Genomic DNA, 25,280 nt, shown 5'->3' with positions numbered 1-25,280 from the left:
TTGTGCCGACGGGAGGGTGAACTTCCTTTTTTTGTTTTCTTTGTGCCGGGGTAAGGGGGCGAGTTTGGCCTTGAATAGGGAAGTTCAAAGCCATGAAATCAGCTGATAGCCACTGAGCGATGATGTGACATGCCCGTAGGGTTTCTTTTAGAACAATTTTTGTTCTTTCTTTGCGTAATGAGAAAACGAAAATGAAATGAATATAAATGGTGCAAGTTTTCCTTGCGCTTTGGAGAATGCCTTTACGCAATGATAGGGGACATGATTATAATTGGAGGATACAGAGATTATTTTAGAATGGGAAGGTATTTGGGATATGGAGACTATTTAAAATGGTGATGACTGGTGATGTGTCATTGGTGATGTCAAATGGTGATGCTAATGGGGTTGTACCTGGTGATGAAGGGTGATGATACGGAGTGGGGAATGGCAATATTAAAGCTTTTACTGGTGATACTGGAGATATTTTATGGAGAATTATTATGGAGAATTATTACAGAGTGTTATTGCCAGAGATATTTTACGGGGAGATATTTAAGTGGAATTATTACAGAGAATTATTATTACTGGAGATATTTTATGGGGATTCTATGGAAGTTCATGGTGATAATGATTTTGGTGAATGTGCCAATGATTTTATGGGTGGTGAATTTTGGTGAATTTAGTGATACTGCCGAGTGCTAATACTGGGGATACTAGTGATACTGGCGAGTTCTGATACTGGTGTTATTTCTGATACTAACATGGGTGCTTGTAATGATACTGAGGGTGGTGATGTTTGTGAATATGGGAGGTACTAATCATAAATTTGGTTTTCCTTTTTTTTATGGGTTCGGCAGATAATTTCTTGAAGTCTATGTGAGTCACAGATGTTACAGGTGTCACAGGAATAGTTAACAGTGCCACTGATTTTTCTTTCCCTTTTCTAGACGTTAGCCATCACTGACGTAAGTCTTTTTTTATCATGGTGAATTTGAATTTATTTTTCTCTTCGGACAGTTTGTGTAGATTTTTTTTTAATATCTCAGTTCGTGACTTGGAATCATTGTTCGGGAATGTGTTTTTATTTCAGCTGTTTGATGTTGCAGAGAGATTCTAGGGGGAGAATTTTTTGCATTTTTGAATGTTTACGTGATGACACCACATTTTTTTTTTTTGGATATTTGTGTTCCGGAAATTGTGGGCCTCTTGCACAATTGTGTTTGTAGCAACTTTGCCAGAGATAGGAAACTTCATTAAGCTTGCTGGGCCTGTGCCGTAGTGAATATGGGGAAGTCTTTGTTTAGACCACTTCGGATTTGAAGTTTTGTTATGATGAGTTATGGCACATTGATTGTTTTTTTTAGTATTTCCTGGGCAATTTTATTTGCCAAGTTTTTGCTCTTTTCAGCAGTTATCTAAACAGAGAGTTTATAGTTTTTTGACTATAATATTGAGTTATTTTACTGGAGAATTGGAGATATAATATTTTGGGCCTTGTGATATTTTGTTTTGTTGGAGATAGTCCATACTTTAGGCCTATGGTGATAAGAGCTATGTTTAGTTCAATTATTTTTGCAGCTATTTTGGTGCAAATGGAAACCTTTGTGAGCGGAATAGAAGGGAAGTGGTTTGATATGGGGTTATTGGTGAAATGGAGGGGAATAGTTTTATCACCGGAGTGATATTATTATAACATGGTAATATATGGCATTAATCTTTGGTGGTGGCTTTTTTTTGTGGTTATGATTTTTGGAGCTGAATTTATGGGGTTTTACGAGCCAAAAGAGAGGGGTTTTGTGGTTCCTTTGGTGTGGTGGCTCTTAAGGGGCAGGTGGCACTACTGCATTGTGGCTTATGGAGATGTTGCAATTTTTATATTCACCAATGGTTATTTCTGGCGGCATATAATTGTGGAGCTGTGGTTCACTGTGGTTTATCAGAATAGGTAATAATTTGTTTTATATACTTGGAGTAATGTCATGTGGGAGTTACGTCTTTGAAGACAATTTTTGAGCACCAAGGTGATATCCTAGAGATAATTTTGTGAAATGTGCTTATATGGTGTCTGTATAGAATTTTTTTGGAGAATCATGGTTTTCTGATGTTTGCAAGTCTGACTAGACAAATCTATACTGCAGTTGGAGCACCTGACGTGTTCACAGGTGGATTTTTGTTGATATGCCATGATGAGTCTGGTTGCTGACATTTTTCCTTTGCAGTTGATTACTCAGAGTTTGCACTATTCTGGAGATGTTGACTATGGCATTCTACGGAGATTTACTTCGTAAGGGGTTGTTTCCGGTCGTTTACGATCGATGAAATTGTTGCGATAGCATTCGTAACGGTACATATTGCATTTAGTTGGGAAAAGTTGGATTATGTATATTATATATACTATGTGGGTTCTGTGATGGAAAATTTTACTTATTATTGTTGCTATTATTTCTTTTTCTTTTTTTTTCCTACGAGATTTGTTGTAATTGGGGTTAGGTTTACATAGCATTTCTATTTTGGATAGGAGATATGATTTATCGGGGTATGTGAATTAGATAAAATGGTGTTTGGCATTATGTTTCAGGGAAATTAATTATATAAACAGTAAAAGGTTTTTGCTGTTAGACAGTAAAGGGTCCTTACTGATATTGTGGGTTGCTGAATATCAGGGCTTGAGAGAACATTTTCGGTGATAATTTGGGGCGGGGTTTGTTACATTTTTTTTTGGGGAGTAATGTGAGTTTGAAATGTGATGACAGAAGTCTGTGGAGTTTCTGTGAGTCTGAGTTGGTGTGTGCTGATGTGTGTGTGAGGTTGGCGATCTTGTTTTTTTTATATTGTTGGAGAATTAAGTTGGAGAAGTTAATAGTTTTCTTTACGGGGTTTCTAATAGTGATTTATGATTTAGGGATCTTATGAAGTTCCTTTACAAGTTGGTTAGAAATTACTTCAGTGGTCATATTAGTGGGGTTAATGGGAAAATGTTCAGTTAGCATTTCTTGGAATTTTTTTGAGGTCATTATTTGTCAGAAGTATGTCTGGGGTTAATTTTTCTTTAACTGACCGATGACGTGACTGACACTACTGAGCACCATAAACATCGTTCCCCTACGTCTTCAGCAAGACGTCCATCAACTATTGTGAAGATGTATGCTGCTGATTGTTCCCACATGCAGAGTTTCTATGGCGCTTTTGGACTAAGGAAATCGCCAGGTTTTTTCGCCTTTCTACATCGTGTTTCATGTGTCTGTGCATTGCAGACCAATCACATGTACGGGAGCGTAAAAAAGTCAAGATGAGGAGATATTTCAACTGTTATTATAGCCCATATGCAAGCTGTTGAGATAATGTGTGATAGACATTGTACTGTTAAAGATGTGCAGTTATTTTTATATGTGGTGTTTTCTGACCTGGCCAATGTGTTTTTTTTATATATATATATGAGCTGTTTTGTGTGCTATGGCTAGGCAGGTGCTAGCAATTCCAGGTGGCCGAGCTGCTGTTACATAAAAGAGGGCTATGATATGTTTTAAATATCATTGTAATATGAGATGCTGTAACATTTCTTAGAATGTGGAGAATCATCATTTAACTTCCCTAGAGACAGTGGTCCGAGTGACAAGCCTTGGGAATGCTGACATGTCTTTTTGGGTTGGCTGTTATCAAAGTTGCTGTCTTAGCAGACCAACGCCTCATCCTGTCGCTATGAGCACTTGATACAGAGGTGACCTTATGAAAGTGGATGCAAGCAGTTCTTGGGTGTGGACAAGTGGACAATGTGTGTGAGTTCGTGCGTACGTGCGAGCCCTTTTCCTACATAATGAGATGTAGTATTACAATGAGGGATAGATCTGTGCAAGAGAGGTGACAAGCCAAGATGGCTTTTGCAAAAGTGTTTTTAGAGAAGTGATAGTGCATACTGTGTTGAATGGGTAAGCAATATTTACTTTTGGCCAAAAGTGTGGTTGGATGTATTTGAATATTTATTTCAGAGATGTTTTATTTCATATGATCTTTGATTATAATCTTATGCTTATTGGGGTGTTCTCCTGTCTTCTAAGAGGCGAATCTGGACAAGGGGAATTAGTTCTGGAGAAGGGGAATTGATCTGGAGAAGGGGAATTGATCTGGACAAGGGGGAATTGATCTGGAAAAAGGGGAAACTGACTTAAATAATGTGTCATGGTGTTACTATAGAGACAGTTGTGACCTTTCCAGTTTTATGACTAAGATAATATTGGACTATTGGAGTAGGAATATGGAGTGGCGCTGTCTGAGTTCAATAATGGAGGGGGAGGTGTGCTGAGAGAGAGAGAGAGAGAGATAGAGAGAGAGAGAGAGAGAGAGAGAGAGGGGGGAGAGAGAGAGAGTAGAGAGAGAGAGAGAGAGTTGTTTGGGATCGAAGAGAGAAGAGAGAAGGAGGAGAGGAGAGATAGAGATGTTGGGAATCGAGAGAGAGAGAGAGAGAGAGAGAGAGAGAGAGAGAGAGAATATGTGTTACCAGATGCCTTTGGACGCTCTGGTTCATCGCTACCTTTAAAATATGAGAACGAGATTTTATAATCGCGTTATTATATGTATAAGAAACCCCTCTTACGCCGATTGGACGGATTAAAAAGGCTTAAACGTTGAGTCAAAATGTCTCCTGTATGCTGATTGGACGTATTATACCGTACTCAAAAAAGTTTTTTTTAATCAAATTCGCGGGGAAAAAAAAATACTTATGGGCCTACCAGCCGAAAACTTTTGAATCACGCGCCTTGGGGATGCTGGGAGTTCACGGATCATGGCGTTGTTTTGTTTACAATCGTTACACAGGCGCGCAAGTGCGAATTTCTTTCTTATCGCACTAAAAAGTATCAGTGACACATCTCAAAAATTATTTTGTCACTTTGACATAATTTTTGCACCGTTTTAAATTATCTGTTACGGAGTATTATATGAGAATGTGCGCAATTTCATGTAGAATACAACAAAAAAATACTCATGATTGTAGCATTTATCAGTTTTGAAATATTTTCATATAATAACGATAAGTGCAAAAATTTCAACCTTTGGTCAACTTTGACTCTACCGAAATGGTCGAAAACGCAACTGTAAGCTAAAACTCTTATAGTCTAGTAATATTCAATCATTTGCCTTCATTTTGCAACAAATTGGACGTCTCTAGCACAATATTTTGATTTATGGTGAATTTATGAAAAAACTTTTTCCTTACGTCCGCACGGTAACTCTTCCAATAAATTTTTTCGTTGCGATTGACCTAATGTTGCACCATTTTAAATTAGCCGTTACTTAAAGTTTTATATGATGGAAATGTGCGCAATTTCATGCACAATACAACTAAAAACAATTAATGGTTGTAGCTTTTATCAGTTTTGAAAAATATTTTCATATAAATAACGATAAGTGCAAACATTTCAACCATTGGTCAACTTTGACTCTACCGAAATGGTTGAAAAACGTAATTGTAAGCTAAAAATCTTATATTCTAGTAATACTCAATCATTTACCTTCATTTTGCAACAAATTGGAAGTATCTAGCACAATATTTCGATATATGGTGAATTTATGAAAAAAAAAAACATTTCCTTACGTCCGCGCGGTAACTCTTCCGAAAAAAATCAGAAATTTTTTCGTGCGATTGTCGAAATGTTTGCACCATTTAAAATTAGCCGTTACATAGTTTTTATATATGAAAATGTGCGCAATTTCATGTAGAATACAACAAAAAATAGTTTGAAGGTTGTAGCTTTTCTCTTTTTTGAAATATGTGCATATAAATCACGATAAATAGAAAAAACCACGTTCGGTCAACTTTGACTCTACGAAATAGCGGGAAACGCATTGTACACTAAATCTCTTACAATCTAGTAATATACAGTCATTTATCTTCATTTTGAAACCAATTCGAAGTCTCTAGCACAATATTTAGATTTATGATGAATTTAAAAAAAAACTTTCTTTCCCCTCCTGCGCCGATTCGCGATCGTAAATCTCCGAAATTGCGTACGTCGCATTCTCCTAATATTTGCTCCTTTTCATATTAGGCGTTTTTATAGAGTTTCATATATGAAAATGTGCGCAAATTCATGAAGAATACAAAACAAAAAATATTTGAAGGTTGTAGCTTTTCTCATTTTTGCAATATTTGCATATAAAAAAATATATATAAATTTTTTTTTGACATTTGGTCAACTTCAACTCATAGAAATGGTCAAAGCCTGCAATTCTAAGCTACAACTCTTACAGTATCGTAATATTCAATCATTTCTCTTAATTTTGAAACAAATTTGAAGTCTTTAGAACGATATTTAGATTTATGGTGAATTTTGAAAAAAAACATTTTTTACGCCCGCCCGGTGTTACGAATTCATGCATCATTTTGTGATAATATTTTTTCTGTGTTGCTTTGATTGTTTTACAATGTGTTATATATCAAAATGATTGCAATTTAGTGTAAAAAAAAAAAAAAGTAACTCGTTAGCTTTAACCGTTTTTTTTGTTTTTGCACAGCTCGTATTTGAATATAATTATGTATGAATTTTTTTTTGTCGCTACCATATATCGCATTATTTATATATGATAATGATATTTTTTTTCATTTCTAATGATTGCATACTAAACTTCAAACAATGACAAAAAAAGGAGCCAAAAATGAACTCTTAATCTTGAAAACTAAGCGTCTGTTGATTTTTTGAAAAAATTATTTTTTCTGCTTCCACACTCACTCCAAACCCACCTCGGCGTACGGGAGACGTTTTGGTTTTTAGGGCTTAGGCGTAAGAGGGATATATTTTGTTTTGTCTAAACGAGTATCATTTGGTCCTAAAAACTTGTTTAAGAGTTTGGTGGCAGCCAGGAATGATGACCAATGCAATTTGAGGTCGGCGACGCCTCGGAAATCACATGCTTGGGACATGCAGCACCATGGTTGCTAGGCGCCCCACAGGGCATGTCTGCATGTGTGTTCGTAGCATAGGATATATGGCTGATGATAGGTAATGAGATAAGAGAGGACACTCTTTGATTACTTGTGACAGTGTGCAGAACACACCTGGAAGAGGTTTGAGAAGGCCCATCGAAAAGATAGTAATGTAAGACAGGACTTTGAAAGAGTTAACCTTTGAAGTGATAACAAATTCGTGGGGGAAAGAGAAGTGTGGTGCGTACACATTCATTTTGAGTAACTTTCATTTGTAAAGTGGTGTAATAATTATAGTCTCTTTATTTCAGATGGGTTCAATGTCACCATATAGGAAATGGATTCTCTAAGATTTATTTGACTTATTAAAAATGGTGTGGTTAGTCGGATATAGAGAGATTACAGAGGAAACTTACTTAAACCTGATCTGGGAGATGAAAATGACAGTTTTATGGTTTTTTGAGTCAGAATTAATTCAGTAAATTCCACTTTAATTAATTCATTTTGTTCCATCTTAATGTTAGCTAATTTGGGAAATAAAAAGTATATTTTTGTATCTACGAGGGTTTATTAGCGTAGTCTGCATTTCAGCTAACGCACAGAGAGTTTCAGCCACAGATCGAGGTTAGGCAGTTGCCTGATAGCAGTGTGTTTAATTTTTTCTAAATGAGTATCATTTTGGTCCTAAAAGCTCTTTTAAGTTTGGTGGCAGCATCAATAAGTTTCATAGGCCGTAGGTAGCGCTTCCGAAGAGACTTTAGATAGATAAGGCATATTTTTTGGGGAGTGTTTGTATTTATGTGTAGGGTAACTGGCTCTTTTCTGATTTAAGGAGATTAGATGCAAGGGAAGGTACCTCGTGCGGCGGTGCCGCAGACAGTCTTTCTAGCCGTAGTTTAGTGTGAGGACGTGTTTCGTGTTTCAGGGGGATTGAAGCATATTTATAGCGTATTGAAGTGTGGTTGTAACGTAGTGGAATGGATTACGCGTGGTTGCAATGGGTAAACAGATGAGCTGATTCAATACAGTTTTGAATATGCCCTTTTCCGTGATATTCAGAAGTCCCGTGAAACCATTATAAGTGATACTGTGTGTAGTGTAACAAAACAAGTCAACCGCCAAAGACGTTACAAGTTAGAGTGGCTTGGGCAGTTCAAAGAGTGCCATGCATCTCTATAACCATTCTTGATTGGCCGTTGTATCTGTGGAGCCAGAATAACCAATCAGCTTCTTGCATAACGATGCCATGTGAAAGAGGACATTTGAAACAGGGCCGCACTACCGGTCAGATCAGTCGTTAGCGGGTCCCATACAGTACAGACTGACTGGGTCGAGACACGAGTGCCCAGTGCCCCACGCATTCCTGTTGGCTGCCACACAAAGACATAGTGTCACCATGAGTATCAATAACAGTCTAACCTGCCATCCGGTTGTACACTAGTATAGTTAACATGATAATTACAGTTAAAGGCCACCTGTGTAGCTAAGAAGAATACCTATGTTAACGGTTCATCGATTATTATTTTTGTATGTCCTACATTGCGTGCACGTAAACTTATCTCTCTCCGGTTTTTTTTTCCTTCATATCCCGAACCCACAAATGACCAAGATCAGGTCACAGGTTCTGGCTCTGGTTCTATGAAGACGTTGAGTGTATAATTTTATATTTCCTTCCTTTTTTTCTCTCTCTCTTTTTATTGGTGTTGATTTATCTCAGAAGTGTATTTTATTTTGATGTCCCTCAAGATTTCGGTGGACATTAGTGGTTTTGTAGTAAAAAATACGGGGAAAATGTGGATTGGGGGTTACACTATCATGTGAGAGAGAGAGAGAGGGCGAGAGAGAGAGAGGGCAAGAGAGAGAGGAGAGGCAGGCGCGTGTGAACAGATGCTGAGTTAAGCAGTTTTCTCTCGAACTTTTTTTTCTTCTCCTGTTTTATTTGTTCCCGGCCGTAGCCTTGTATTTCATATAACAGTTGTTCATATTGGCGGTTTGTTGGGTGCGGTGCATGTTTCTTTCATCTCTTATTTGTGGATGATTATTATTATTTTCTTGGTGGGATTTGTGCGTGCATAAATATATTAATGTTACTGAGGTTCGGGGAAGATCGTGAGTAAAAGGGTTTTTTTTCATAAAGAAAGCAAAATGGCTGACGCAAGTGTTAAGCAGACTCTGGTTCACCGGATACAAATGTTTAATGCGTGTGTGAGCCCGTTTCGTGGGGCTGTATGACGGAGTTCTTTCACAAACCGGTGCAAATTTTTATTGAAGGGCGTGAATAATTATTTAAAACACCAAGGGGATTACAGATGATATAGAGGCGTTCACAGAGGCAAAAGCTTTGTTAGATTTCAATAAAGGTGATCTTTCCTACTGTTGTCGGAGCTTTCAATATGCAAAATGCCGGTTATTGGACCCAATTTACAGGCATTTTTTAAGAGCAGCTTATGGCTCAAAGGAACACGTGATATGGTGAGAGATTTAAGAGGGCTATATATAATCTGGAAGGGCACAACTAGCCTTATTGAACATAGCTTGAAGCTTTTTGACTCAGCAGGAGAATGGATACAGAAATTGGAAACCTCTAAATGGTTAATGGGGGTAATGTCTCACTCAACAATTTACATAAACTGATCGATTTTGCGATGCTATTACACACGTACCAGACGCAGTAGTGGACAGTTTTGATGAAAAGATTGAAACCTACATTAGAAGAAAAATAATTTATGCCCAAATTCAGAAACATATGTCCAAATGTCCCACTGTAAATAGTAAATTTTTTAACAGGACCAGTCCCGAGAAATACTGTGAAAAGATGCAGAATTTCCTTCTCCCCATTTGTGTGCAAAAGTGGAATAGATAAAGAATCGGTCGATCAAAGGCAACAGCAGTTGCGTTGCTACAATTCTAATAAACCAGGCACACAAAGAAAGTATGTAGAGTCAATATTGTGAATGTGTAAGAGTGTGGATCACTTTTGGCAATCTTGTCCGTCTCAGATACGAAAGATGCAAGACCTACACCCCAAAGTTCTGGGAGTTATAATACAAGAACTTCCAGGCAGGTCACTTAAGAGGGCAAAGGGATCAGCAAAATTTTTGGAAAGCCGATCAACGAAAAGGGTAAAGAGGATTTGTATTGCCATTGTGGTCTCGTGGGGGACACCCCAGACCCAGGTCTATAGTTATGGAACAGTGGAGGATGCTGATATCCTGGTCATCATAGATACCGGTGCTAGTATCAACCTAATGGATCATAATTTGTATCAATCCATGTTCTCCCATTACCCTTTGAAACCCTCAACGGAGACGTTGTGTGATGTGCAAGCCCATAGACTAAACACCCTGGGTTTTGTTAGAATACGATTTACTCTCGGTGATAGAGTGTTAATAGAACCATTTTTGGTTATAAAAGGGTGTTGGTTGGGCAACAGACTTTTGCTGGGCCATCCTGCATGTAGGAGACACAAGATTTTTGGTCCATGTGGGTGTTAGTGTTATAACAGTGGGAATACCTGTATTTTTTATCCCTTATAGGATGTAATTGAAACTGAGGTATGGAGATGATTGAAAAAGGGGTGCATTTGGCGGTGCTAATGGTGATGATACTGGGGATAGGGGAGTGGTGATACCAAAACCCACACTGATGACACATGGAATAACTGTGGTGATGTTTAAACAGGATATGGAGCCGGTGGGTGGTAACAATTTTGCTGGATGCGACAATGGCATTATGGGTGGTGATACTGATACTAATGTTGATACTATTACTGATACTAACAATGGGGTGGTTGCAATGAGAACCAATGGTGGTGATATTTATGGGATCGAGGAACGCGGAGGTACTAACCACAAATATAAATGTGTTTTATCAGAGAATGTTGTTTTAATGCCAGGTTTCAAAGACTATGGTAAAAGTGAAGTTGAGGGAAGTGAAAAAAACCCGCGCCTGATATTCAAAATGAGGTAGCAAGAAACAAGAGGGGTTATTAGGCACCGCATCAATGAACAGTGTATCAAAAACACTGGTGTTACGTGGATAGATTTACTGAACTGTAATGATACAGTTAGGAAATACCAGAAGAATACTATGTGGTAGATCTCCAAGACTGGAGTAATGACAGTGGTTCAGTGACTATTGTAGAGGGGAAATCTGAATTTTCAGAGGCAGAAATGCAATCAAGGAAGCGAATATTTATGAGAACATTTAGCTAATGCAGATTATAGTGAGCATATTGAAGCGGTAAGCGAGCTCTTGGCAGAATTTGAGGATACAGTAGCTTTACAAGGTGATAAACTGGGATTAACTAATGTTGTTTAAAACAAATAAGGTAAACTTAGAGAAAGGCACAAAACCATATTTTATTCCTGCATAGCACATACCTTTCAAAATCAGAGAACAGGTAGAGAAAGAGGTCAATAAATGGGAAGAGGAAGGAATCATTAGACCTAGTGTGTCTCCATACAACTTTCCTCTGTTAGCAGTGCCTAAGAAGGATGGTTTTTGTCCGTGTATGCGTCGATTTTAGATGTATAAATGAAAAAAAAACAATCCCTGACCATTATCCAGTCGCATGCATACCAGATCGTTTTGTAGAAATCGTGGACATAATATTTATAGCTCAATTGATTTAGCGGAGGGTTTCTGCAGGTCCCTCTTAGTGAGGGTAGTAAGGAATATACTGCCTTTTCAGTGCCCAAGGGACACTGAATTTACGCGGATGCCGTTCGGTTTATTGGACAGTCCGATGACCTTTACCAGGTTGTTGAACACAGGTTTGCACGGGTTATTGGGTAAAAATGTTTTTGTATACATGGATGACATATTGATCACCAACAGACTCGATCGTGCAAAACTTGGAAGTGCTTAAGGAAGTACTTAGGAGGCTTAGATTAGCAGGGTTGAAAATTAAGATAGCTAAGTGTTCATTCTTGAAAAGCAAATCACATATTTAGGCTAAGTTATATCCAATGGAAGGGATAAAGTCAAAGCAATAGCAGATTTTCGCACCCCGAGATCAAAGAAAGAAATTAAGTCATTCCTAGGCATTGCCAGTTTCTTCTGTAGGTTTGTGAAAGGGTTTCAACGTAGCAGCTCCTCTAACAGATATATTGTGGGAAGACATTCAATTTCAATGGGGAAAATCCCAGAATGATAGTTTTCAGAAACTTGAGAACACGTTAATGAATCCCCCAGTTCTGAAATTTCCAGATTTCAGCAAACCATTCACATTGGTGACTGATGCCCAGTCAGGAGGTATAGGTGCTTGCCTTATGCAAAAGTTTGATGGGAAATTCAATCCCATAGCCTTTTAAACAGGAAGTTCAGGACAAAGGTCAACAATGAGAGATTAATGGCTACCATAGATAAAGAAGCCTTTGCAATGGACGAGATGTCGTCGGTGGATCATCTCAGGATATGTTCTGGAACAAATTAGGAGTCTTCATCTTTTATGAGGGCGGGTGTGAGACACACTTGCATGGAAGTCACGGGATATTTCAAGTTGACAACAAGGTGGCGGTTACCATTCCTTCATCGGAAGACGCCTCGAATCTACAGTTCAGCGACGGGGTTGGGATACACCTACAGGGGTCGTAGACGCTGAATAATGGCGCATGCTGAGTTGTTTCGAGATGGTTCACGTGCTCAGCCGGGGTCTACATTACTTGACGAAGGTGTTCATGAAACACTTACATGGAAACCACAAGGCAGTTCAAGTTCCGCCTACACTGGAGATGGCTACAGTCCCACTGTTGGAGGGTAATGACAAGGATGAATTCTTCTTCTACGAACGCTACACAATTCCAGTGATTGCGGTTATAGTATCCATAGTGATAGTCGAATTATGTGTTATAGGGGCTATCTTGCAAACATTATGAACTAGTATATACCAGTTGCCGATGTGGTGCAATGGGAGTGCACAAAAGACATAGGTGGCCGAGCCATCTTAAAAAGGGTGTGGTAATGAATTGAATTAATTTCAGCTTTTTCCCGCTTAGTGACAAGCGCTATGTTCCTCGAAGAATGCTGAAATAAAAAAGAAAAACAGCCAGGAATGATGACCAATGCAATTTGAGATCGGCAACGCCTCAGAAATCACATGCTTGGACATGCTACACCCATGGTTGCGAGGCGCCCCACAGGGCGCGTCTGCATGTGTGTTTGTAGCATATGATATATGGGCTTGATGATACGTAATGAGAAAAAGAGAGGACACTCTTTGATTACTTGTGACAGTGTGCGAACACACCTGGTAGAGGTTTGAAAAGGCCCATCGAATAAGGTAACGTAAGAGACAGGACTTTGAAAAAGTTAACCTTTGAAGTGATAACTAATTCGTGGGGGAAAGAGAAGCGTGGTGCGTACACATTCATTTTGATTAACTTTCACGTGTGAAGTGGTGTAATACTTAAGGTCTCTATTTCAAATGGGCTCAATGTCACCATATAGGAAAATGGATTCTCTAAGATTTATTTGACTTATTAAAATTGGTGGTTGGAGTCGGACATAGAGAGATTGCAGAGGAAACTTACTTAAACCTGATCTGGGAGAGGAAAATGACAGTTTTACAGTTTTTTGGGTCAGAATTAATTCAATTAATTCCACTTTAATTAATTCGTTTTTGTTCCATTTTAAAGTTAGCTAAGTATGTTTTTTGTATCTACGAGGGTTTATTAGCCTAGTCTTGCATTTCAGCTAACGCCCAGAGAGTTTCAGCCACAGATCGAGGGTAAGCAGTTGCCTGATAGCAGTGTGTTTCATTTTTTCTAAACGAGTATCATTTGGTCCTAAAAACTCGTTTAAGATATATATATATATATATATATATATATATATATATATATATATATATATATATATATATATGTAATGGGGGGATTCCCCCCCCATTATTCATTAGGTAAGCGTGTGACACGAACGGAAGGCAAACCAACACAAAGCGTAACACACCGCCTCTCTCTCTCTCTCGGCAATCCCTCTCTCTCTCTCTCTCTCTCTCTCTCTCTCTCTCTCTCTCTAAGGAATCTCTCTCTCTCTCTCTCTCTCTCTCTCTAGCACCGACACCTCTCTCTCTCTCCACCTCTTTCTCTCCATTCTAACAGGTAATGACAATGAGAGAGTCGCATCATAACATTAACGTTATTAACAATGAATAAATAAGGGATAATCAAGTCTTACAGACTAAACTCAAAAAACCCCGAAATAGTAAAATGTCTAATAGTAATCATTAGTCACCAAAAAAGTCTATACACCCATCTGGGAACTCTTTGTCCCCCTCCATTCCAGAATCGTCTGTTTCAAAGATACAGAACACATCCCGTAAGTAACACACACAGATTAACAATCAATGACTAAATATTTGGATATTATCATAAAAAATGTCAAACAGATAATAAGCCAGCCTTCGGCTAAAACACTTCAACACTCACCCAAGCAACCGGAACACTTAAACACAGTTAATTAAAAATCTCCGCGAACGCCACGGCATCTTGCCTTTGTCTCCAAGATCCTCTGTCAAAATCCTTCCATAGACTTGCGTATGAAACTATTAAAGGGAAGAGGCACACACGCACATACGAACGCACAGTTTGTTAGCGCCTCACGGTTCTAGCTGCATCCAGTTTCACAAAGGCACTTCGAGAAGAGTTAATAAACTCAGTACATTGACTTGTCGAACTAAGCATTTTTATCTCACGCCATCCCCAGAATCTCATTGTCCAGCTACTCTCAGGTCGTTGCTTCTCACTGTTCTCCACATTCCATAGGTCACAGAGAACACATGGACAATATATTATCAATCAAAAACCCTGAGGCCTTTCATAGCTCGGCCACCCCATGCTAGCCCCTGCCGAGCAAAATTGCTTATATAATCTAAAACACATTGGCCGGCTTAAAATAAAATATTTGTAATAACTGCACGTCTCTGGCATTATAAAATAAAGTATATTACGCTTTATCTCCAAATAACACTAGACCACATTTTCTCTAATTTTTTCTGCATTTCTTGAATATTCCTCTTTGCTTGTCTGCAACTAGCTGCACAGACAGTAGACTGTAGCTAACTGTAGGAAGACGGAATGCCTCCCTTATTGTAGAAGACTTCTCACGGCTTCTGTAGATCCCCAAAAGACACGCTGTAGAATTCTCATGATCACCCACGTAGAAACTCTTGCAATCACCCTCTGGACAACATGACAGCAGTACTCTCTGCACGGCTGGTGGACGTCTTGCTGGCGTCGGGAAATGACTTTTTTTGGTGTGTGTTAGTATGTCAGTCGAGTCACTGGTCAATCCAAGAAAACTAACCAGACATACACTTCTATCAAACAATGATCTCAAAAAGTCAGAAATACTAACTGAACGTCCCTCCCAATTAACTCCACTTAATATGACTACTAAATCATAAGTCATTATCACAACTCTCAAAGAAAAAAAACATCAAGTTCTCCAACTCAATTCTCCAAACTCACACATCAGCACACACACAACTCAGAAATCACAGCAACTCCACGGAATTCTGCACTCACATTTCAAACTCGAATGCTCTCACAAGAAAAAAAGAAAAAATCGTAATGAACTCAAAGAAAAAAAGAATCTTGTAACACACCCAGACCCAAAAATGTTCTCTCAAACTCTGATATCTGAACAACCCACAAAAATCAGTAAAAATCTCCAATGTTTAACAGCAAAAACCCCTTTACTGCTCAATAATTAATCACAATGAGACTTAATGTCAAACTCCCGTTTACGTAAATAGCAACTCCCGAAAAATCACATCTCCCCGGTAAAAAGGAATGCTATTTAAAACTCAATCCCCCAAATTATATCTCTCAAGAAAAGGAAGAAAAATAATAAAAAGATAATCACAAGTAGGTTTCCCCCAATCACAAAATACATAATACATATATAAGATGCATACCCCCCGCGTTTTTTCCAAGAAATGCTCCATGTAAAGTTATGGAATTTGCCAGAAAGCAAAATCTCACACATGCGCTTTTGTGAAATGCTATTGTCAACATTTCCAGATATGCGAAAATTCTGATCTATCATCATCAGAGGAAAAAAAGTCAGCACACAGCTCATCACATCACTTGTCAGCAGAAAAATCGCCTGCGGACGTATGTTCAAACATCAGCATAAAGTAGGTCCAGTCAGACACATAAGTTGGAAACTCATGATTCTCTAGAAAAAAGGTCTAACAGACACATTTCACAAAATTAACTCCAGGATATGACTAATGTTCTCAAAAATTTTGCTCGAAGACTTATTCTCTCACATGGCTTTGCCCCATTATGTGCTCCAAAATAACACACTTGTGAACATAAAAATGACTCATCTCCATAGGACTCGTAATGCAATAATGCCACTTCTCTCTAAATAGTCACGAAACCAAAAAAAAAAAAGAAACCACAGAAATCTTCTCTTGGCTCAAAAAAAAACTCCCATAACCACAGGCACCCGCCAAAGATAATTCCAACTCCATTATGAGACACCATATTAATAATAACACCAATCCGGTTATAAAAATATTTCCTCCATTTTGGTTTAATAACCACTCCCCATATATTTCTCTCTTATTTCTCCAATAGCCAAAAGTTAATAAAGAAACAACACCACTCCAAGAATAGAGAATAATCACCTCTATTTCGGCAAATACAAAATATTTACCTCCATTTCCCCAATAACTCCATGTGGAACAAAACAAGGCTCCAAAAATATATCTCCAAAAAGGAATATCAAAAAATGAAATCCTACCTCCAAAAAATGTGCACTCAAGGCATCTAACTCACACACTCAAATATTGCCCCATAATCTCCAATATGTGTCTCCATTTGCAACAAAGATGGCTGCAAAATAATTGAACTAAACATAGCTCTCATCACCATTGGCAAATCTCAAAAATGGCCAAAAAATATATCTCCCAATATATTATATCTCAAATTATAACTCCAAAATAATATATACCTCCAATTATAACTCCAAATAATATATCTCAATTATAACTCCAATTCTCAGAGAATAACTCAATGTTATAGTAAAAAACTATAAAAACTCTCTGTTTAGCATAAATGCTAAAAAAGGCAAAAAAAAAAACTCAGCAAATAAAAACTGTCTTGAAAATTCTAGAAAAAATCACCAATGTGCCACAACTTCTTATAACAGAACTCCAAATTCACAGTGTCTTAGCCAAGACTTCTCCAATATGCACTACGACATAGGTCACTAGACTTAGCCATGTTTCCTATCTCTCACAAAGTTGTCACAAATACAACAAAGGTATTGTGCAAGAAAACTCACAATTTCTGGAACATAAATATCCAGAGAAAAAATGTAGTGCCACTACGTATGCATTCAAAAACATGCAAGAATTCTCCCGTGTATTTCTCTACAGCATCAAATAGCTAAAACACGAACACGTTCCCGAACAATGACTCTAAGTCATGAACTGAGATATTAAAAAAATATTCACACAAACTGGAGAGAAAAAATAAACTCAAATTCACCCATGGTAAAAAAAACTTGGAAAAATCAACGGCCTTGTTCACAATCTCCTGTAACTCACTAGATGTCAAGCAATTATCTGCTGAACTCATAAAAAAAAGAGAAAAACTAAAATAATGTGTTGTTAGTTCCTCCCAAAATTCAAAAAAAGAATTCACCTCCCTTGATAGCGTTACAATACCCACGTATTAGTATAAAAAAAAGTCAGTATCAGAAGCATCATTATCAGCTAAATCACCAAAATTTGCTATCATCAAAATCATCAGTATCAGTACAAAAAAAAATATCACCAATGTCAATGCTTGTCCATTCTCCAAAAATTCAGCACAAAATCCAGCAAAAGTTCAGCAAGTTTCACACAATTCACCAAGATTCAGTCAGATTCATCAAGATTCAGCAAAACTCTTCATCGTGAATGACTGAAATATTCTCCAAAGTTACAAAAAACTCAACAAATAATTAAGACAAGACTTCTCCCATTAATTCATTGTAATAATTCTCCTTGAATAATTATCTGTAACAATTATCAACTAATCTCCATGAATATCTCAAATCTCTCGTAAAACAAGTCTCCCGTAATGATAATTATACTTAAGTAACCCTCCCGTGACACATCTCAAGTATTAATTAATTAATTAATAATAATAACTCTCCATAGCAATAATTTTCTTGCAAAGATCTCAAGTAAGGGTGAATTCAAATAGCATACACAGTAATGCTGAACCTCATGACATACAATTTCTCTAGCATACACCATGACATAACACCATTTCCACATTCACGGAACGGGCATTACCATTTGGCACCATTTTCAAAAGTAATCTCTCCAACACAATCTAAAAAACTAATAATAATGTGTCTCCCCAATATATTTGTCTTCGAAAGCACAAGTAAAACATACACCCATACAATGCATTTCAATTCTCTTTTTATTTCCTTTTCTCTTCCTCCAAGAAAGAAAAAAATATCTCTTTTCTAAAAAAAAAAGACTCTACGGGCGTTTCACTTCATCAACTAATCAATCAGCTGATGTCTTAGCATTCAGTGTCAAGGCCAGACTTGTCTTCAACGGCCCGACAAAGAGAGAGAAAAAAAAAGAAAGGGGGAGTTCACCCACACTGAGAAAAAAGTCTCTCCCCCTCCCCCCGATGAGCATTGACACTCCCCGAGGCAGACCAGTAGTACCCCCATCTCCCCTTAAACAGTGTCTGAGGACCCCCTTGAGGTATACACTAGTACCCTCCCCTGCACTATCTCTCAAGGGAGGCCAGTGGTACCCTCGCAATGTGCTGAGCCCGTGAAATTCAGTGACCGCTCTTGTCTCCAAGCCAGATATGCTTATCTAAGCACATTCACATGCAAAAAAACACATCTCTATACACTCTTATGTGTTTTAAAACAAAGACGAATACGTCTATTATAAACAGGCGTGAATAAAGAAAAACACGTCACTTCTGCTACTATGGCAAAGACAAGAAAAATTTTTGATTTTTGCCTCTTGAACCAATCCCATTTCTCTGAAATATTTAAAACAACCCTCCCCTTCAAAACAATAGTTTTTAACACTCACCACTCCATAATGGGAACAAAAATAACTCGGAATTCGCGTAAAATACGTAAATCTCGTCGGCACAATACAAACGCGATCGGCGAAAAGGCACCTGGCAACTCTCACTTACAAACCAAACTGAGTTGCTCTCACGACTCACGCTGAAGAATCTCGGTACGAGCAAATTTGATGACCCTAATAGAATTTCTTTCCTCATCCCCCCATCCACGGACGGATATTTCTCTACCCCTTTTCACTTAGCAACTGAGATCCAACAATTTAACAATTTTCCACAATCCCACAAAGCTTTGTCGTTGAAAACTATCGCTAAGCCACAACCCCTTTTATTTTCTAACTGGCCACCCATCTCTACATTGGCGTTCCTAGGCATAGAAAAAAAAAAAAAAAAAACTTTTATACCCCCTCTTAACCGCTTGCCACCACTGTAATGGGGGGATTCCCCCCCCATTATTCATTAGGTAAGCGTGTGACACGAAACGGAAGGCAAACCAACACACAGCATTACACACAGCCTCTCTCTCTCTCTCTCTCTCGGCAATCCCTCTCTCTCTCTCTCTCTCTCTCTCTAAGGAATCTCTCTCTCTCTCTCTAGCACCGACACCTCTCTCTCTCTCCACCTCTTTCTCTCCATTCTAACAGGTAATGAAATGAGAGAGTCGTATCATAACATTAACGTTTATTAACAATGAATCGATAAGGGATAATCAAGTCTTACAGACTAACTCAAAAAACCCCGAAATAGTAAAATGTCTAATAGTAATCATTTAGTCACCAAATAAGTCTACACCCATCTGGGAACTCTTTGTCCATCCATTCCAGAATCGTCTGTTTCAAAGATACAGAACACATCCCGGTAAGTACACACACAAGATTAACAATCAATGACTAAATATTGGATATTATCATAACAAATGTCATACAGATAATAAGCCAGCCTTCGGCTAAAGCGCTTCAACACTCACCCAAGCACCGGAACACTTAAACACAGTTAATTAAAACTCCCCGGCGAAAGCCACGGCATCTTGCCTTTGTCTCCAAGATCCTCTGTTCAAAATCCTCCCATAGACTTGCGTATGAAACTATTAAAGGGAAGAGGCGCACACGCACATACGAACCGCAGTTTCATAGCGCCTCACGGTTCTAGCTGCATCCAGTTTCACAAAGGCACTTCGAGAAGAGTTAATAAACTCAGTACATTGACTTGTTCGAACTAAGCATTTTTATCTCACGCATCCCCAGAATCTCATTGTCAGCTACTCTCAGGTCGTTGCTTCTCACTGTTATCCACATTCCATAGGTCACAGAGAACGCATGGACAATATATTTTCAATCAAAAACCCTAGGCCTTACATATATATATATATATATATATATATATATATATATATATATATATATATATATATATATATATATATATATCGATAGATAGATAGATAGATAGATAGATAGATAGATAGGTGATAGATAATTCATGCATATACATGCATATATAAAGATGTTCAATTTCAACCTTTGACTTCCTCGACTTTTCCTTTGCCGATATTTTTCAGTGGAAGGTTTTCTCTTTTCCCTCGTGGTTATTGCATTCATAAATGTATTATATGTCTATTTGTCTATTTCTATCTCTCTCTCTCTCTCTCTCCTCTCTCTCTCTCTCTATATATATATATATATATATATATATATATATATATATATATATATATATATATATATATATATAGAGAGAGAGAGAGAGAGACGAGAGAGAGAGAGAGAGAGATAGATAAATAGACAAATAGACTATAATACATTTATGAATGCAATAACCACGAGGGAAAAAGAGAAACCTTCCACTGAAAATATCGGCAAAGGAAAAGTCGAGGAAGTCAAAGGTTGAAATTGAACATCTTTTATCTCAGTCGCCAGAAAAATTCTCCCGAAACGGAATCGAAAAAGCAAATTGAAACTAACGAGCTTTTCAGGCCCTCTCTCTCTCTCTCTCTCTCTCTCTCTCCCAGCGACCATGTTGATATGATTTTTGCACTTGAAGATTTATGCATAGCCTCATCCAAGGAAGCCACAACTGATTAAAATTATTCAGTTAAAAGTTTATAATGAAACGTCAGGTATTCGTGTTTCCATGGATAAAACTTTTGATTTGTCGATCTCTCTCTCTCTCTCTCTCTCTCTCTCTCTCTCTCTCTCACTGTATATATATATCTATATATATATATATATATATATATATATATATATATATATATAGTATATATATATATATATATATATATATATATATATATATATATATATATATATATATATATATACATACATACAAATACATACATACATACATACTACTCGTGGATTATGTACCATTTTATGCCCACTGTTACGTTATGGAAGGATATACCAAATTTAAGTTTAAGACTAAAAATTAGTTTAGGAATAATTAGGTGGAAGGGGATGCCATAATAAATATAGCGAATTTTCAGAGATTTAAACCCAAAGAAAACCCACAGTTTTCTTTCAAAAGCGGAAGCAGAGAAGAGACTCTTTAAAGGCGGGCCAGCCCTTCCCTGCATTCCCAAAGAGATCCCAGCTGCCTGGAATTACCACCAGCTGCACAGGGGCTCCATCTGGGCACAATGGCCCGATTTGGTTGTCTGTGCTCCTCTCCTGTGACAATCACCCTCATAATGTCACACATTTGCGAAATTTATGTTAGATTTCGTTTTGCTAATACTTTAACGTCCAGCGCGACCATTTCGTACTTTTTTTCTCGTGAGGATTATTGGTTAACGCTACATTGATCTTTGCTGTGACTCTGTCCTTTAGCTTTCTATTACATTCATTTGGGTGCTCTTTTCCTAAGCACCAGTTATATATGTGTGGTGATTACCACCAGAATATTGCTAGTAATTTCCATAGTGTTTTCTTCAGTTTTGAAATGAGTTTTGTGTTCTCATCCTTGAGGTACTGGGAATTTCGACTTTCCAGAGATTGTTTGGGCGACGAAGCTTGGCAGGGACCTTCATCTTGTTCATGTCTCTGCTGTCAGCAATATCTCTGGCATAGTTGGGTTCATCGTGAGTGTCAATATCAATGAAGATATTACACTGAAAAGGGCAATACACGGTCTCTCCATAGAAATCAGGTTCTCTCATTTCAGGTTTCTTTAATAAATTTATAAAACTCGTTCCCCACTTCATATCATACTCTTTCCTTTAATAATTTTTCATATCAGTAATGAAAATGCTTTTGTTTTGAAAAACTGATACCCTTATGGAAAGAAGCTTTTAGAAAACTCAGATAATCTGCAAAACTTTCTGATATCAAACCTTGATAACCTCAGATATAGGGAACTCATTTTTACAAGTTGAATAATCAATTCCTGGAAGAAAGTATCTTATACTTTTTATTCTCCTTACTTTTCTCTGCGAAAGTTGAAAAACACTTCAGGGTCACGTAATGAAGCCATACTAAGTCGAAATTGCTCCGCAATCGTATGAATAAAACTTTGATACTTGCCCCCTTTTGACTTCGGAGAGAATTATAAGGATCCTACGCACCATTTCATCTACGGAGAAACCCTCCACATAAACAAAGGCTCAGTCTCAGTGACTTTGACTCTGCACCTGATTACCTTACAAGTGAAAGAGAAATGGGGTCGGGAGGGAATTTATAGAGGTTCCTTTACGATGTATTCTATGCATCTCCGTACATAAGTCCTCCCCCCCCCGGAGACTTCTGGCTTAGTCCTCGATATTTCGTTGCCAACCATCGAGATCGACGAAAGTTAGTATCCTTGGATAAAGGAAACCTTTACGTGTACAACTTAATGATTTAAAATTGATGACCAAAAAAAGAAAAGTTGCAAGTAGGTATTTCTTCGACCTAAGAACGTAAAAGGACTTGAAATGAATTTAGCTTGATCGCATCTCCCCGAAACTTTCCGTAATGGAGACCATATGTTACGAAGCCCAAACTAAGTTGAATTTTCACTGAAAGCAAACTGCAGCTCCCGTTGTTTATGGGGTAAACGCCAGCGTCACACTTCGTAAATTACGACCATTGATTTAATGAAATTTACGGGGGCCCAATTTACAGAAAATAGTGATCTGAAAACTCTCGTCGCGAGCGATTCAGTGAAGAATGGTCATTGGACACGCACACCTACACATAGAGTGTTATGGCGCTTGAACAGATTTTAGATAAACGTTCTTGCTTTCATATCTATTTTATCAATAACCCACTGCTTTGAATTTAAATAGGTTATTATATCATTTTATCAATATCGTTTCATTAGTTAAGAGACGAAGTGGTTTTTCGCGCTCTGCTAACCAATCCGGTGGTCCGAAAAGTCGATTCTCGCGCGACCAACGTGGAATTAGAGGAAGTATTTCTGTTGATAGAAAATTCATTTCTCGATATAAATGTGGTTCGGATCCCACAATAAGCTGTGGGGTCCCCGTTGCTAGGTGACCAAATTGGTTCCTAGCCACGTAAAAATATCTAAACCTTCGGGCCAGCCCTAGGAGAGCTGTTAATCAGCTCAGTGGTCCTTGGTAAACTAAGATATACATAAACTCGACAAGAGTAAATGTACAAGAAAAAATTATGTTTAAAATTCAAATAAGTTACCTAAGAAAGGTCTCCCGTATTGTTATAACAATAACGGAATATAATGCGCAGATCATATATGAATTTATGGGCATTTAAATCATTACTGAGTAAATATAACTGTACGAGGAATTATGAGGGATGGTGGAAATGAAAGAAGCGTCAAGTAGTACAGAAATTACTTTGATTGCACCTTTCGGGTCCACAGGAAAATAACAATATACCTTGATGATGTATTCAGACAGAAGTCATTGTTCTAAGACTAGTAGTCCGCGAACGTCTCTCTCTCTCTCTCTCTCTCTCTCTCTCTCTCTCTCCTCTTGGTGGTTAAGGACCTCGCCTTTCAAGCGAGTAGATCTATGTTCGGTTAAGAACAAAACGAGTAAAGGAACTGTTTGTACATCAAAGATACTGGATTCACCTATTGGTTTAAGTCATAAATTATGTACCTGGTTATTAGTCGACGCCTATGGGTCGGATCTAAGGTGGAGAGGGATAGAGAGAGTCGAAAGAGGAAAAAGGAAATGACAGATAAGAGGGATCAGCGCAACATCGATATTTGTAACCTTATGTTACACAGGATTAATAGAGTACTCTATTAATCCTGATGTTACCAGGGAAAGCCGGAGGCCATTGATACGTTTTATTTTCTCGCCTTAGTGGGTGAAATATTCAGCGATATCAAAGATTCTCCCTCACTTGCTACCCACATTCGAGCTTCTGACTAGTTTAAGTCTCTACAGATAAAGTCACACACAGCACGCACGCGCACACGCACACACACACACACACACACACACACTCACGAGCAGAACTATGGTATCCCCATCGAGAAGAGTCAAGTTCGAATTCTGGCGAGGCAGAGTGATTGAAGAGCATTTTGCTAAACCATTTGTTTCTCTCTTGACCTGACCTATGCATTATGTTAAACGCCTGGTCGGTAATCAACTACAGTGTTCACAGTTGGGTGGACTACGGCTTGGGGCCAGCAACCTTATTCTTGAGGACTTCCTGCAAACCAGATCGACATCACTAGGTGTTGCTGCGCTATCCAAGGGAGAAGTCACTCTTTAGTTTTCGAAAAAGAAAACTATTGTGCCAGCTTTTTCTCTACATTTGCACTTTTTTTCTGTTCACCCTTCTTCTGCCCGCCCTCAGATCTTAAACACTACTGAGGCTAGAGGGCTGCAAACTGGTGTGTTGATCATCCACCCTCTAATTCATAAAATATACCAAAATGCAGCCCTTTAGCCTAGGTAGTTTTTCTTAGTTTTTAATTTAAAGTTAAAGTTAGCCAAAAGTGTGCGTATGGCAACAATATAAGCCAGGCCACCATCGGGCCATGGTTAAAATTTCATGGGCCACGGCTCATACAGCATTAGTATACCAAGACCACCAAAAGACAGCTCCTAAGAAACTTCGATGCATTTTTTACTTGCATATTATTATTATTATTATTATATTATTATTATTATTATTATTATTATTATTATTATTATTATTATTCATGATATGACATATTTTCACATACCAAACCAATCAGTGATTGAGCAAGGAATTTGTTCTCAATAGAATTCTAATAGATTGAGATTTGAGTTTATATGTAGTACGCGCAGTTGAAGGCGAAGAAAGATACATAATATAAAGGAAATAAAAAGAATGTCTAGGGCAACAGAAATGAGAACAGAATGTATT

Source organism: Macrobrachium nipponense, chromosome 15 (assembly GCF_015104395.2).
Source record: "Macrobrachium nipponense isolate FS-2020 chromosome 15, ASM1510439v2, whole genome shotgun sequence".
Lineage (NCBI taxonomy): Eukaryota > Metazoa > Arthropoda > Malacostraca > Decapoda > Palaemonidae > Macrobrachium > Macrobrachium nipponense.
Note: the sequence above shows the minus strand (reverse complement) of the source record.